Source organism: Felis catus, chromosome A1, assembly GCF_018350175.1.
Source record: "Felis catus isolate Fca126 chromosome A1, F.catus_Fca126_mat1.0, whole genome shotgun sequence".
In the NCBI taxonomy this organism is placed as follows: domain Eukaryota; kingdom Metazoa; phylum Chordata; class Mammalia; order Carnivora; family Felidae; genus Felis; species Felis catus.
Window position 1 is genome coordinate 33529839 of NC_058368.1, and position 16619 is coordinate 33546457.

Genomic DNA, 16619 nt, shown 5'->3' on the forward strand with positions numbered 1-16619 from the left:
TAATTTATAATTCCCTAATGACCTATAATATTGAGTATCTTCTTGTCTGCTGTATATCTTCCTTGGTGAGGTGTCTAGGTCTTTTGCCCATTTTTTTTAACTGAGCTATTCCTTTTCTTATCATTGAGTTTTAAGAGTTCTTTGTATATTTCAGAAAACATTCCTCTATCATACATGTCTTTTGCAAATATTTTTCTCCCAGTGTGTGGCTAGTCTTCTCATTCTCTTGACAGTGTCTTTTGCAGAGTGGAATTTTTAAATGCTAATTAAGTGCAGTATATCAATTCTTTCTTTTATGGATCCTGACTTTGGTATTGTGGCTAACAAGTTTTGCGTATGTAAGTAGTCAAATCTATCATTTTGAAAAAAAGTCAGTCAGATCAGTCTCATCCTTTAATATGTCTTCTCTCCCAACCTCTGTAAAAAATATGCACATATATTTTCTTTAGCATGTTACAAATACCAAACCATTAAACAAATCAGAAAACAAAAAGTATGAAATTGTAGAATCAGAGTCAAAATATATTTCCAAGGAAATTCATGCAATATCTATATGTTTTAATTCACTAAAATAATCCTTATGGGGTGCCTATATATTTTGGTGCTAAGGATGTAAGTACAAATAAAATAAACCCCCTTTATTCACACAGTTTACAGTTAAGAGAATAAAAATAAAGTATGGTTAGCTAAACAGAGAGTACACGGTGGCGTGGGTTTGCGAGAAGCCCTCACTATTAAGATGAAAATGTAACGGAGATACGATGGCAGTAGCCATAAACACATGTGGAGGATGAGTCTTCTCTGAAGAGGTATTGAAAGTTCATAGGCTATAGGAAAGATGTGTACTTGCGGTATTCACTGAAAAATAAGGAGGCTAATGTGAGGATAGTGGAAATTTAGTCAGAGATAAGGGGCGTTGGGGAAGATCCATTATGACCTTGTCTGTCTTTGTAAAGATTTTGCATTTTACTTTGTTAGATAATAAGATATGGGAGTATTTGGGGGCAGAAGAGAGACATGGCTGAAGTTATATTTTTAAATGAGCACCCAGCTAATCATGTTGAGATTACGTACGTGTGTGGTGGGGAAAAAGATGTCCTAAAAAGTACTAGAAGGAGTCTGGTATACATCCCAAGTTAGACCTCAATAATAACAGAGTTGTTAGGACAAAAATAAAGAACTGACCCCAAGATGTCAGTCAGACATAAATTTGTAAAGGCATTTATGTTGATTAAAATGAAAATACCTTTCATCCTTTGTATTTTTTCCTCTTATATATATCACTTGTATAAAATAGAGTTGCTTTGCCTTTTCCTTTTCTTTTTGCCTTTTACCATCCTAAATGGATTCACCTGGTAGAGAACTTCCTTAAAATTGATTTAGGTCTTGGGGCACCTGGGTGGCTCAGTTGGTTAAGCATCCAACTTCAGCTCAGGTCACGATCTTGCAGTTGGTGGGTTTGAGTCTTGTGTTGGGCTCTGGGCTGACAGCCCAGAGTCTGGATCCTGCTTCAGATTCTGTGTTTCCCTCTCTCTCTCTGCCCCTCCCCCCACTCATACTCTACACACTCTCTCTCTAAAATAAAATAAAATAAAATAAAATAAATCATTAAAAAATTGATTTAGGTCTCCATCCAGACCTTTATATATTCACATCAGAAACGTTCAGGAGTAAAGTTACATAGAATTTTTGGGGTTTCCCATGAGCTACATGTCTTTACTGCACCATGTATATGACCTATATAGGAATGAAGAAAAGTTCATGGTGAGGTGGAAGGAGTGGCAGGCCTGGGAAAGGGTGGGAAACGTGGAGATGAGGGAACCTGATGCACTCTACAGCTCCAATTGCTATTTTTTCAATTTCTTCTCGTGATGATTGCCAAACCCACTGCTCTGTGTATGTGGACTCAGAACCAGAAGCATGTCCTAATTCTCCTCAGAGAAGGATTACATTTCATATAATTCTGAATTATACACTTTTATTATTTTCTTCATAAATTTAATTTCCTTTTTTCTTCCTATAATATCCATGGTCAATTTAATTCTACAATGTTATTATTTTTTTCATAAAAGCACATTTCTTCTAATTTTGATAGTAACATGAAATAGAGGAGTGATATATACTAAGTGATAGTATAGAGTGAAATAGAGGAGTGATATATACTAAGTCTACTTGATGCAAGTAGAAACCTAGTTCTTGCTTACACCATGTTTATGCTGTGCCTACATGCAAATGACTAGGTTCCCCATCAGAATGTGGAGCAAAGTTTATGGCACACATACATACGTGGTTCTAGAAACAGAAGACCACTGGATTGAAAGTACAACATTAACAGCATAAAATTGCCAGTTTTCAAGGTTGGAATTATCTGATGAAAAGGCTGCTACTGAAATAATTAAATTATAATAGTTGAATGACTCTTGGATGATATTCTGACAGCATTTAAACCTATTGGTCTAGCACATGAAAACAGGCAGAATACTGAGTCATTTTTGTTACTTTAAATCATTCAGTATATTAAGTCAAACACACTTCATGGCATTTTAGTAATAGGAGCGTGTGTTAAAATTGTAAGTATGTAAATCGTCATGGATATAAAAGTAAAGTAAATAAATGTTAATGTTCTCAGACAAGCAAAGGGAAAAGAGAAATAAACAACAGCAAAATGGCTATATTTAAGATTACTATTTAAAAAGTCAAATTTAAAGAGCTCACTAATTAAAAGAATTCTAAAAAAATTACTTGAAAATCTTATCATTAAATATCTCTAGCTTTCACTAGGCCCTTTTATTTATCTACATAGTTCCCTACTTTTATTCTCTCTCTCGTCTTAAAAATGTACAACTTAAATAAAGTGGAAACACTCCTTCATTGACATAGACCTCAAAAATCTGAAAATTATATGAAATTGAATTGATAATTATAAGCAAATTTTTCTAATAAATACCAACAGAATCACATAATACTAGAGTTCAGTTTAAATATCAAAATTTCTGCATTGTGCTTTAAAAATTATATTACTGTTTCTTCTAGAGGACCTCAATGGGATGGAATGAAAATACTTTTTTTTTTTTTTGCAAACAATCAGTGAGTGATTGATTATGCCTGTCCATACACATGTCTGATGGATTTAAAAGTGATAGTATCTCTAATTGCAAATCCAATACCTGATTAATGTTGTTCTGAAGTTTAGTGACCTTTTAAAATAGAAAAGTATTTCACATCAATCACTGCATTGTTACTCATCAGAATATCCATTTTCACTCATTTGGATATGTGCTGCTATTGGGCAATGTGCCATTACTCCTTAACAACTGAGGCTTAAACTACTAAATTGCTTTCATATAGGCAAAAAGAAATGCAGATGTAAGCCATGTAGACTCCTCTGATTCACAATATTCACTACAAGGAGAATGTTCCTTTGGCAAAGAGAAATCTGAGGAGAGCAGTCTATGATAGATTTTGGTTCACGGTGAGCTACAAACCACCCTAGACCTTAGCAACTTCTCTGGATAAAATAAAGAAAACCTCACAGGTGTATTAGTGATATGCACATAATAGGAATTCATTAACAATTGTGTATGAGCAACTATAAAACTGACATTTTATGCAACCATGCAAATTTATGCAGTGGTGTCAGAATAACAAACCTAAATTATACAGGTAGATGACTTAACTACAATGATTAATAAGCAATTGCAAGCATTTAGGTTGTTTTTAAGTAAATGTTATGCAAATATGCTTGAATCAAAAATTAAAAGCTAAACAAACATGCTAAACTTTCAAGTAACTGCTAACATAAATGTTAATCTGACACAAATACTCTTTTGTTATTTATTTTACTTGTCAGGCCCTCTGTGACCTACGTTAAGGAAAAATCACTTGTGTGCTCACATATTACAAAGAGAATAAATCTACATAATTTTAGTTCTCATTTTTAAAATAAAGAATTAAAATGGAATATAACCAAAAAACCACAAGTTGAAACTACATATATAGTCTAAAATTTTATTTTTATAACTCTATTGAGTTGTAATTGACATCCAGTAATTAAATAAAGTTTATAATTTGATGTTTTGATATCTGTATACAATTATGAATCCAACATCAAAATGGTAAAGAACATATCTATCACCCTCAAAAGCTTCCTTATACCCTGTTTAATCCGTTTTGTCTGCCTCTCCCCACATCCCCCAACCTATCACCTTCCCTAGATAATCTGTAATCTACTTACTGTTACTAAAGATCAATTTGCATTGTATAGAATTTAAGACAAATGAAATTTATACAGGATGTACTTTTTTTAAAGTTCCTATAAATCTTTTTTCCTCAGTTTTTTTTGAGGAATAAATGACATACATCACTGTATAAGTTAAGGCATAAATCATGATGGCTTGAATTACATGTATTATGAAATGATTACTACAATAGGTTCAGGTAATGCCCATCTTCTCAAATAAATACAAAAAAAATATTTTTTTTCCTTGTGGTGAGAACTCTTAACAACTTTCTAGGAGTGTTTCTATAGTTTCTATAAACAACTTTATAGCAGTGTTAGCTATAGTCCTCATGTTGCACATTATAATCCCTGGTGCTTATTTATTTTATAATTGGAAGTTTGTACCTTCCTCAAATTCCTCCTCTCTTCCATCCCTCCACCTCTGGTAACTACAAGTATGATCACTTTTTCTATAAGGTGGTTTTGTTTGTTTTTTTTTTAAATTCTACCTATAAGTGAGATTATACAGTATTTGTTTTTCTCTGTCTCACATATTTCTCACTTATTTCGCTTTGAGTAATTTCCAATATCCCATCCTCCAGGTTGCTGATTCTTTCTTCTGCATGGTTGAGTCTACCTTTGAAACTCTGTTGAATTCTTTGGTTTAGTTATTGTATTTTTCAACTCTAGGGTTTGTTTTTTTCTTTTTTTTTCTTTTTTGCTTTCATTCTTTTTTTCTTCCTTCCTTCCATTCGTTCCTTCTTTCTTTTTTTTTTTATGGTAGTTGCTGTTTCCTTGTTAACTTCTTGTTTTGTTCATGCAATAACATAATAAATATTCTTTTTGTAGTATCTCAAGGAAATGTTACCAAAATTGATGAAAGGTGAGCTCTGAAGAAAGTCTCCACCAATTTCAGAGAAACAAATTATGTAACATATGTTTTCTGGCTTCAGTGGAATTCAGGTTGAATTCAGTAACATGAAATAATTAGAAAACGTATTATATATATATTTAGTTGGAATAATAATAAAAACGTGTCAATTCAAAAATTATGCCTTAAACATATACAGTGATCTATATCATTTATTCCTTAAAAAAACTGGGGAAAAATATTTATAGGAACTTAAAAAAAAGTACATCCTGTATAATTTCATTTGTCTTAAATTCTATACAATGCAAACTGATCTTTAATAACAGTAAGTAGATTACAGATTATCTGGGGAAAGTGATAGGTTGAGGGATGTGGGGAGAGGCAGACAAAATGGATTAAACAGGGTTTAAGGAAACTTGAGGGTGATGGATATGTTCTTTACCATTTTGATGTTGGATTCATAATTGTAAAATATAATGGATATATATAAAACGTGTGTGTGTGTGTGTGTGTGTGTATGTGTGTGACAAAGACATGTTCAAGAATATTCATTTATAATGGCCCCAAACTAGATGCAACCCAAAGCTTCTGCAATTGTGTGTGGATAATAATGTTATATCTTAAAACTGCATATTATAGTTCGATAGCAATGAACAGATGACTGCTACATGCACCAAAATAGAAGAACTTACATATATTAAGCAAAATAAGCCAAATACAAACATATTGTATGATTCCATTAGTGTAAGGTTTAAAAACAGGCAAAACTAATGCATAGTGATATAAGTCCAACTGAGAGGTAACTTTGGGAAGTGAAAAGAGGGGAGGGAGACTGGGAGAAGGTACTGGCAGGAGATATTGAGTGCTGATAATATCTCACTTTTGGGTCTGCATAGTAGTCATACAAATGCTGATTTTGAAATAAAATAATGAACCATACAATTTCTTCACTTTTATAAATGTATTCCCATAAAATATACTTTAAATAAATATCATTACCGATCTTCACCTCTTTGTCTCCTGTCATCACTGATATACTCTCTGCCTTACCCTTTCGTTACTTTTACCTTCTGTGAAAGGTATAGTGGTTTATGCTCTAGGAAAGAAGTCCAAATGTATAGAAGAGAGATGTGAAATCTTTTCCACTGAAAACAACAAAGTATCCATAAAAACTCCTTCCAACTTGCCTCTGTTATTCTTCTGAAGTAGAGATAAGAAACTACAGATGTAAAGGGGACAAGAGAGAAGACAAGAAGGGAGGGACACAGGAAAGAAAGAAAATGAAGGGAATGTCAAAGAGAATAGCTGTGAACTGAGGATTAGGACAATTAATGGAACTAAGAAAGCCCAAAGGACAAAGAAAATAAGAAAGGGAAGCCAGAAAATTTTCCATTCAGTCTTTTCACTAGTATTAAATACTGTTTATAATTTTGATCATTATACACATAGCTAAAAACTATAATGACTGCTGTTTTTCATTTTACAGGATGCCATGTAAGTAAATCTATAAGTAAATGTCTTCTTCAATTTCATAGGCCTTTGATAGGAATCCTTCCAGTGTCTTATTTTCAAGGTAAATCTCATGATACATTTTAAATTAAAATTTTCCCTTTGTTGGGATTTTTTACTTTCAAAGTTTTAATAAAATTATATGAAAACTTCTTATATATGCATGAGTATAGACATATATCTCCTTATATTTAAAAGCTGTGTATTTCTAAAGTTTTTTATCAGTGCATTAATAGCATCAGTTTGGGGACACCTGGGTGGCTCAATCAGTTAAGCGTCTACTCTTGAGTTTGGTTCAGGTTGTGATCTCACAGTCTGTGAGATCTCACAGTCTGTGTCGGGCTCTGTGCTGATAGCATGTAGCCTGCTTGGGATACTATCTCTCCCTGTCTCTCTCTGCCCTTCCCCTGTTTTCTCTCTCTCTCTTTCTCAAAATTAATAAATATTTTTTAAAAGCTTCAGTTTTGAGTATGTTTTATGAAGAGTTGATATTTCTCTAAAATTTCAATAACACTGGCTTATATCTATATTACTAATTATTTTAGGGAGAACTTTTAGGTTTTAAAATATACATGAGATTTATTGGGACACATTTGGAAATGTAAATGTATATATTCCAAAACATATTTAATACTTATTAGTAACTATACTCTCAATAACAAAAAGTACCATGACTTAGTAGAAAACAATTTATTAAGTGAGGCAATTATATCTGTATTCTAGGATAAAACCTTTACCCAATATATGCAAAAACTTATCACATTGATTCTACGTGAATATTTCATTGATGCTGAGAAATGTATTTTTGCACATTTTAGTATTTGTAATAGTGGGATGCATCTGACAATTGTTGTCACAATTGTTATAGTCTTACAATCACTGTAAGACTGTTAGCAGTTATGACAGAGCTGTCATTACCTGCCATGTATGACCTTGGTCTGAGCTATTCATATTGTAATTACTTCAATCGAATCATATGCGTTATTGGAACTACACATGTCAAGTTTGATTACCATTTTAAATGTCTTTTAAAATGTCCAACTATGTCTCAGCATTGAAATACAAAATGGTATTGTGTATGCAGAGGCACAGAAGCAGAACCACAGGGCATAAATAAGACATTAGTGAAGCAAATATTCATCGTTGAAGGAATGTGGCTGCAATTTCAAATTTTCTTGAAAGCAACAAGCAAATACTTTATGGGACTTGAACAAGGAAGACACTCCCAAGTAGGGAAGCTATCTTTTTTTTTTTTAATTTTTTTTTCAACGTTTATTTATTTTGGGGACAGAGAGAGACAGAGCATGAACGGGGGAGGGGCAGAGAGAGAGGGAGACACAGAATCGGAAACAGGCTCCAGGCTCTGAGCCATCAGCCCAGAGCCTGACGCGGGGCTTGAACTCACAGACCGCGAGATCGTGACCTGGCTGAAGTCGGACGCTTAACCGACTGTGCCACCCAGGCGCCCCGGGAAGCTATCTTATTTTATTTCTCTGAAATAGGTAAAAGAATTTTCAATCACTGGCCATGGGAAAAAAATGAAACGAGAAATTATCAATTCCTAGAAAAATTTGGACTAAGGGAGGGAGAGACTACTGTGGGAAATTATATATTATTTAAGTTATCAGTTTGTAGAACTTCCAGGTGATTTTGTGCACAGAGGCTTAAATTCCAGCAATAAGTAATTTTCTTGAGAAAAAACAAAACTATGAATATGGTAAAATCAAACACACTTATGTAATATCAGCATCTAAATTTGAAAAATGGGTTTCAATGGCTTAGAAGAAAATTCTGTAGACAATAATTCAGTACTTATCTATAAAAGCTGGATAACCATGCTCTTGAGGGCAAAGAGTAATGCATTATGTGGAAACATGAAATTGTTGGCCGTGATTTCAAAATTAATATACAAGATTTAGGCTATGAATGAGAGGGAATATTTAGCAATCTCTAATTTATCTTTCATGTATGCATTTTTGTTTATATGTGCCCTAAATTGATATATATGAAAAACATCTATTAAATTTAAGGTAGCTCACTCAATGACTGTAATATTTCTGTCTAAAACAAAGTCAAAATTTTACAAAACACATCCACGAACCCTGCCAAAGAAGCATTTATTTGTGAAAATTTGCAGAAACAGGAACAGTGTCAGAAACATGGGTTTCCCTTGACCCATTGTATTTTAGGCCAGAATGCAGTGATTTTGGCAACGGAATGTCAGAATGTGGAAGAAAAGCTCTGATTGTGGTGTTTTTAGCTGCATAAAGAAACAGACATGTTCCTGAAAGAAGCAGATATTTAGTAACAGATGACATGGCAGCAATACAGGTCCTGTTCTTTTTTCTCTTTCTTTCTAATATTTATTTTATTATTTTTAAAGTGTATTTATTTATTTTGAGAGGGGGTAAGTAGAGGGACAGAGAGAGAGGGAGAAAGAATCTCAAGCAACCACGCTGTTAGCACGGAGCCCAATGTAGGGCTTGAACTCAAGAAACGTAAGATCATAATCTGAGCTGAAATCAAGGTTCAGACATTTAACTGACTGGGACACTCAGGTGCCCCTGTTGTTTTAATTATATTTTACTTCAGTATAATTAACATACAGTGTTATATACAAGTTTCAGGTCTACAGTATAGTAATTCGACAATTTTACATATACTCAGTACTCTTTATGATTACTGTATAGTTACCCGTCACCAATTTCACCCACCCCCCACACACCACCCCTCTGGTAATCAACAGTTTTTTTCTCTATATTTCAGAGTCTGTTTTTGTTTCTTTTTTTTCTTTGTTCGTTTCTTTTGTTTAGATTCCACATGACTGAAATTATATGGTATTTGTCTTTCTCTGACTTATTTTACTTAGTATTGTACGTTGTACATCCATCCATGTTGCTACAAATGATAAAATTTCATTCTTTTTTCTATGACTGAGTGATACTCCATTGCATATGTGTGTTTATTCATTTATCAATGGGTACTTGAACTGCTTCCATAGTTTGGCTATTGTAAATATCGCTGCAATGAACATGGGGATGCAAATATCTTTTCAAATTAGTGTTTTCCTATTCTTTTGGAAAATACCCAGTAGTATAATTTCTGGATCATGTGGCAATCCTATTTTTAACTTTTTGAGGAACCTTCATACTGTTTTCTACAGTGGTGCACCAGTTTGCAGTCCCACCAGCTGTGGGAATTTTCAAAGGTGGCTTTTCCTCCCCAGCCAATACTTCTTGTTTATTATCTTACAGATTTTAGCCATTCTGACACGTGTTAGGTGATATTTCATTGTGCTTTTGAATTTCATTTCTGTGATGATTAGTGATGTTGAGCATCTTTTCATGTGTCTGTTGGCCATCTGGATGTCTACTTTGGTCAAAATGTCCATGTCTTCTGCTCATTTTTAAACTGGATTGTTTTTAGTGTTGAGTTGCACAAATTCTTTGTATCTTATAGATACTAACACTTCATCAGATATGTCATTTACAAATATTTTCTCCCATTCAGTGGGCTCTCTTTTTGCTTCCTCAATTGTGGGTTTTTGTTGTTGTTGTTGTTGTTTGTTTGTTTGTGTTGCTGTGCAGAAGCTTTTTATTTTGATATGGTTCCAATAGTGTATTTTTGCTTTTGTTTCCCTTGCCTTAGGAAACGCGTATAGAAAAATGTTGCCACAGGTGATGTCAGAGATATTACTGCATGTCTCCTCTTCTATGATTTTTATGGTTTCAGGTCTCACATTTAGGTCCTTAATCCATTTTGAGTTTATTTGTGTATGATGTAAGAAAGTGGTCTGGTTTCATTCTTTGTCTGTAGCTGTCAAGTTTTCCTCACACCGTTTGTTGAAGGGACTGTCTTTTTTCCCCTTACATATTCTTGATTCCTTTGTTGGAGATTGAGGATATAGTTGTGGGTTTATTTCTGGATTTTTTAATTCTATTCTCTTAATCTATATGTCTATTTTTGTGCCAGTACCAAACTGTTTAGATTATTATAGCTTTATAATATAACTTGAAGTCTAGAATTGTGATACCTCAAGTTTTGTTATTCTTTTTCAAGATTGCTTTGGCTATTCAGGGTCTTTTGTGGTTCCATTCAAGTTTTAGGATTGTTTGTTCTAGTTCTGTGAAAAATCCTATTGGTATTTGGATAGGGATTGCATTAAATCTGTAGACTGCTTTGGGTAGCATGGGTATTTTAACAATATTTGTTTTTCCATCCATGAGCCTGAAATACTTTTCCATTTATTTGTGTCATCTTCAATTTCTTTCATCAATATCTTCTATTTTTTAGAGTACAGTCTTGCATCTGTTTGGTTAAATTTATCCTGAGGTGTTTTAATGCCATTGGTGCAATTGAAAATGGGATTGTTTTCTTAATTTCTTTTTCTGTCGCTTCATTATTAGTGTATAAAAAATGTAATAACTTTATCTACATTGATTTTGTATCCTGTGACTTTACTGAATTCATTTATCAGTTCTTGTAGTTTTTTGATAGCATTGTTAGGCTTTTCTACATAGCGTATCATATGCAAATAGTGAAAATTTTACTTCTTACTTACCAATTTGGATGCCTTGTATTCCTTTTTCTTGTGTGATTGCTGTGGCTGGGACTTCCAGTACTATGTTAAATAAAAGTGGTGAGGGTGGACATCCTTGTCTTGTTCCTGACCTTACAGGAAAAGCTCTCAGTTTTTCTCCATTGCGTATGTTAGCTGTGATGTTTCATATATGGCCACTATTATGTTGAGATATGTTCCCTCTCAACCTATGTTGTTGAGGGTTTTCATCATGAATGGATGTTGTCAAATGCTTTGTCTGCATCTATTGAAATGATCAGATGGTTTTATTCTTTCACTTGTTGATATGATATATAACACTGATTAATTTGCAAATATTGAGCCATTCTTCTAACTCAGGAATAAATCCCACTTGACTGTAGTGAATGATTTTTTAAATGTATTATTGGAATCAGGTTACTAATATTTTGTTGAGGGTTTTTGCATTTATGTTTTTTTTTTAGAGATATGGGCCTGTCGTTCTTTTTGGTAGTTTCTTCAATGGATTTTGATATCCAGGTAATGCTGCCCTCACAGGATGAATTGGAAAGTTTTCCTTCTTCTTCTATTTGTTGAAATAAAAGGACAGCTTTGAGAAGGACAAGTATTATGTCTTCTTTAAATGTTCAGTAGAATTCACCTGTGAAGCCATCTGGTCTTGGATTTTTGTTCCTTGAGAGTTTTTTGAATACTGATTTCATTTCATTGCTGATAATCTGTCTGTTCAAATGACCTATTTCTTCCTGATTCAGCTTTGGGAGATTTTATGTTTCCAAAAATTTATCCATATATGCTAGGTTGTCCAATTTGTTGGCATTTAATTTTTTATAATATTCTCTTAAATCCTTTGTTTTCTCTGCTATTAATGGTTATTTCTCCTCTTTCAGTTCTGAATTTTATTTGAGTCCTGTCTCTCTCTGTCTCAGTCCCATCTCTCTTTCTGTTTCTTTCTATCTCTTTTTTATGAATCTGGCTAAAGGCTTATCAATTTTGTTAATCTTTTCAAAGAACTAGTTCCTGGGGCACCTGAGTGGCTCAGTCAGTAAAGCATCTGACTTCAGCTCAGGTCATAATCTTGAAGTTTGTTAGTTCAAGTCCCACATCAGCCTCTGTGCAGACAGCTTGGAGACTGGAGCCTGATTTAGATTCTGTGTCTTCCTCTCTCTCTGCCTCTCCCCATTTGTGTGCTCTCTCTCTCTCTCTCTCTGTCTCTCAAAAATAAATAAACATTAAAGTTAAAAAAAAAACTAGTTCCTGTTTTCATTGATTTTTTTTTCAGTGTCTATTTCATTTATTTCTGTTCTACTCTTTATTATTTACTTCTTTTTAATGGTTTGGGGTGTTTAGTTCTTGTTTTTCCAGCTCTGGTAGGTATAAATTTAGGTTGTTTGAGATTTTTCTTGCTTCTTGAGTTAAGCCTGTATTGCTATAAACTTCTCTCTTAGGAAACCTTTTGCTGTATCCCAGACATTTTGGACAATTGTATTTTCATTTTCATTTGTTCCAGGTTTTTTTTTCTTTTATTTCCTCTTTGATTTCTTGGTTGACCTATTCATTATTTAGGAGCGTGTTAGTTACTCTCCATGTATTTGTGTTCTTTTCAGATTTTCTTGTGGTTGATTTCTAGTTTCATGGTATTGTGGTGGGAAAAGATGCATGGTGTGACTTCCATCTTTGTGCATTTGTTGAGACTTGTTTTGTGACCTAACATGTGATCTGTTCTGGAGAATGTTCCATGTGCACTTGAAAAAGAATATGTATTCCACTGTTTGGAAATAGAATATCCTGAATATATCTGTTAGATCCATTAAGTCCATTGTGTCATTCAAAGCCACAGTTTCCTTGTTGGTTTTCTGTTTGGATTATGTATCTATTGATGTAAGTGCAGTGTTAAGGTCCTCTACTATTATTGTATTACTATTGATTACTTCCTTTATGTTTGCTAATAGCTGCTTTATGCATTTGCCTGCTCCTATGTTGTATGTATAAATATTTATAATTGTTATATATTCTTGTTGGATTATTCCCTTTAAGATATTATAGGGTCCTTTTTTGTCTCTTGTTAGAGTATTTAATGTCTATTTTATCTTATAAAAGTATTGCCACCCTACCTTTGTTTTCACTTAAATTTGCTTGGTAAATGTATTTCTAGACCTTCACTCTCAATCTGCATGCGTCTTTAGGTCTGAAATGAGTCCCTCGTAGGCAGCATATAGATGGGTCTTGCTTTCTTATCCATTCCTTTGCCCTATGTGTTTTGATTGGAAAATTTAGTCCATTTATATTCAAAGTAATTATGGGTAGATATATACTTATTGTGATTTTTAAATTTGTTTTACAGTTGTTTTTGTACTTCTCTCTTCCTTTTTTCTCTCACTCCCTTCTTTCACATTTTTATTTTGTGGTTACTATTTATATATAACATCATATGCATATAGCAGTCTATATTAAATTGGTGGTCCCTTAAGTTTGAACCCATTCTAAAAAGCATTAAATTCTTACTCCCTCATCCCCCACCCCCACACACATTTTTTAGGTATATGGTGTCTTACTTTACTTCTTTTTATTTTGTGACTCCCTTGACTAATATTACTGTTTCTGTGCTTCCTGCTTTTCTTACTCTTACTTATGGTCTTTCCTTTCCATTCAAAGAGTCCCCTTTAACATTTCTTGTATGGCTTATTTAGTGGTGATGGATTTCTTTAACTTTTTTTTAAAGTTTATTTATTTTGAGAGAGAGACAGTGTGGATAGGAGAGGGGAAGAGAAAGAGGGAGAGAGAGAGAATCCCAAGTAGGCTGCATGTTACCAGTGCAGAAACAAATTCAGGGCTTGAACTCATAAAAATGCAAGATCATGACCTGAGATGAAATCAAGAGTCAGGTGCTTAACAGAATGAGCCACCCAGGAATGCTGGATTCCTTTAACTTTTATCTGGAAAACTGTTTATCTCTCTTTGTATTCTGAATGATAGCCTTTCTGGGTAGTCTTGTCTGCAGGGTTTTTTGTTCTTTGTTGTTTTTGTTTGTTTTATTTCAGCACTTTGAATATATCATGGCATTCTCAGCCTGCAAAGTTTCTGCAGAAAAATCAGCTAATAGTCCCTTACAACGTTTACCTTGTATGTAACTGTTTTCTTTTGCTTCTCTTAAAATTCTCTCTTTATCAGTACTTCATGCCATTTTAATTACTATATATCTTGGTGTGGACCTCCTTGGATTGATTTTGTTGGAGTATCTCTTTGCCTCCTAGACTTGGATTTCTCCCCCGCCTCTCCCAGATTTAGAAAGTTGTCAGCTATTATTTCTTCAAATAAATAATCTGTTCCTTTTTATCTCTTCTCCTTCCGCAAATGTTATTACACTTGATGGTGTCATTGAATTCCCTTAATCTATTCTCATATTTTATTATTCTTTTTTCTTTATATTGTTCATTGCTTGATTACTTTCCATTACTCTGTCCTCCAGGTTGCTGATTAGTTCTTCTACTTCCTCTTGTCTACTATTTATTCCCTCTAGTGTATTTTTTTTATTTTTTTAATGTTTATTTCATTTAAAAGAGAGAGAGAAACACAGCAGGAGTGAGGCAGGGGCAGAGAGAGAGGGAGACACAGAATCTGAAGCAGGTTCCAGGTTCTGAGCTGTCAACACAGAGCCCAATGCAGGGCTTGAACCCACGAACTGTAAAATCATGACCTGAGTTGAAGTTGGTCGCTTAGCCAACTGAACCACCCAGGCACGCCACCACCCCCCCCCCCGCCAACTAGTGTATTGTTAATTTCACTTATTGAGTTATTCATCTTTTATTTGTTCTTTTTTATGTTCTCTATCCCTTTGTTGAGGTTCTCACTAGATCTTCCACTCTTTTCTCAAGTCTAGAGTATTTTTGTGAACATTACTTTAACTTTTCTATCAGGGTATTACTTGTCTGTGTTTCACCTAGTTCTCTTGCTGTGATTTTGTCCTGTTCTTTCATTTGGGACATCCTCCTGTGTCTCATACTGTCTAACTCTTTGTCTCTGTTAGGAAAGTCAGCTACTTCTCCTTCTCTTGAAAGTAGTGGCCTAATAAAGACAAGGTCCTATGGTGCTCTGTATTCCAGTGTCCCCAGTTCACCAGAACATGATGCTTCAGGTATGTCTCCTATGTGTGTTATGTGTGCCCTGTTGTTGTGGCTGAGTTTTGCTTGCCTCAGTCCAGTCATCTGCCATGGCTCTCTTTGCCTGTTGTGGGCAGGTTTGTCTGATATTACTCAAGCTCAAGGTGGCCTTGTATTTTTAGTGAGACAGTCTGGGGCTGGCTTGGGCTTGAGTTGGATCAGAGCAGGCATTTGACAGAACTATGATCACACCAAACTGCAGGATGCTTTCTCTTAGTGCCCTTTTCATTGGTTGATGGGGCCTACAGTCAGGCTTGACTATAGTCCCATTGCTGGGACTATAGTTGGGCTCTGTGTGTGGTTATCTTCCCCTCTCCCCTAGGCAGGAGTCAGTTTTCAGTGGTGCTGGGCTTTGTGATTGCTTTTTGCACAATGCCAAGCTCGTGGTGTTGCTTTGCATGGACTCCTGCCAGAGACGTGTTGTATTGAGCAACTCTGCAGGAAAGCACAGGGTCAGGTCATATGATGTTAATGTTTGCAAAGGTCTGCTATTGGAGGAGACCTGGAGTTACTTTGGAGAACTCCTGAGATGGTGGGTTGTCAAGAAAATGTATGGGCAGGGGACACTATTAGCAAGCAGGATGGAGAGTATTCACACTAGTTCCAGTGTTGTATCTAGGCTGGGGGCTGGGAGAGGGAAATGGCTCTTTTGTTTTGGAGAAATCTAAAGATCCCTGCCTCTCTTGCAAATGTTCTGACATTAGAAAATAAATCTCTTTGCCATATACCCCAGGCATTTTTCAAACTGCTGTTACTATGCTGTCTCACAGTGGAGTTACTTGATATGCTATCTTTTTAAGGGTGGGTACTCAGTTTCCTATGGCCCTCTGGCTCTCCCAGAGCCAAGCCTGCTGATTTTTATATTTCTAGGTGTTAAGCCCCGCTAACTGTATGAACTCACAAAATTAGAGCCTTCTGGTTTTCAAAGCCAAATGTTATGACAATTTTTCTTTCCAGTGTGGGTCCCCCATGCCCGTGGTGCCTGATATGAAGTCTGCTCCTTTACGTCCTCTCTGTTTGCAGTGGTCCTCCCTCCTGGTTCAGTTTGGTTCCCGACGTCTCTGCCTTTCCTACTGTTTTCAATGTGGCCTCTCTATTTGGCTGTGGAGCGTCTGTTCTGCCAGTCTTTGGGTGGGTTATTTTCTGGGTTATTTATACTGATTGTGTGTTATCTAGGTGTATCTATATGTTGAGGTAAGCTTAGAATCCCTCAACTCTGCCATCTTCCCTGGAGGTAGACCCAACACAGGTCCAGTTCTATATTGAAATCTCAGTATTAATGGTTTGAGGAATATTGGTTTCTCC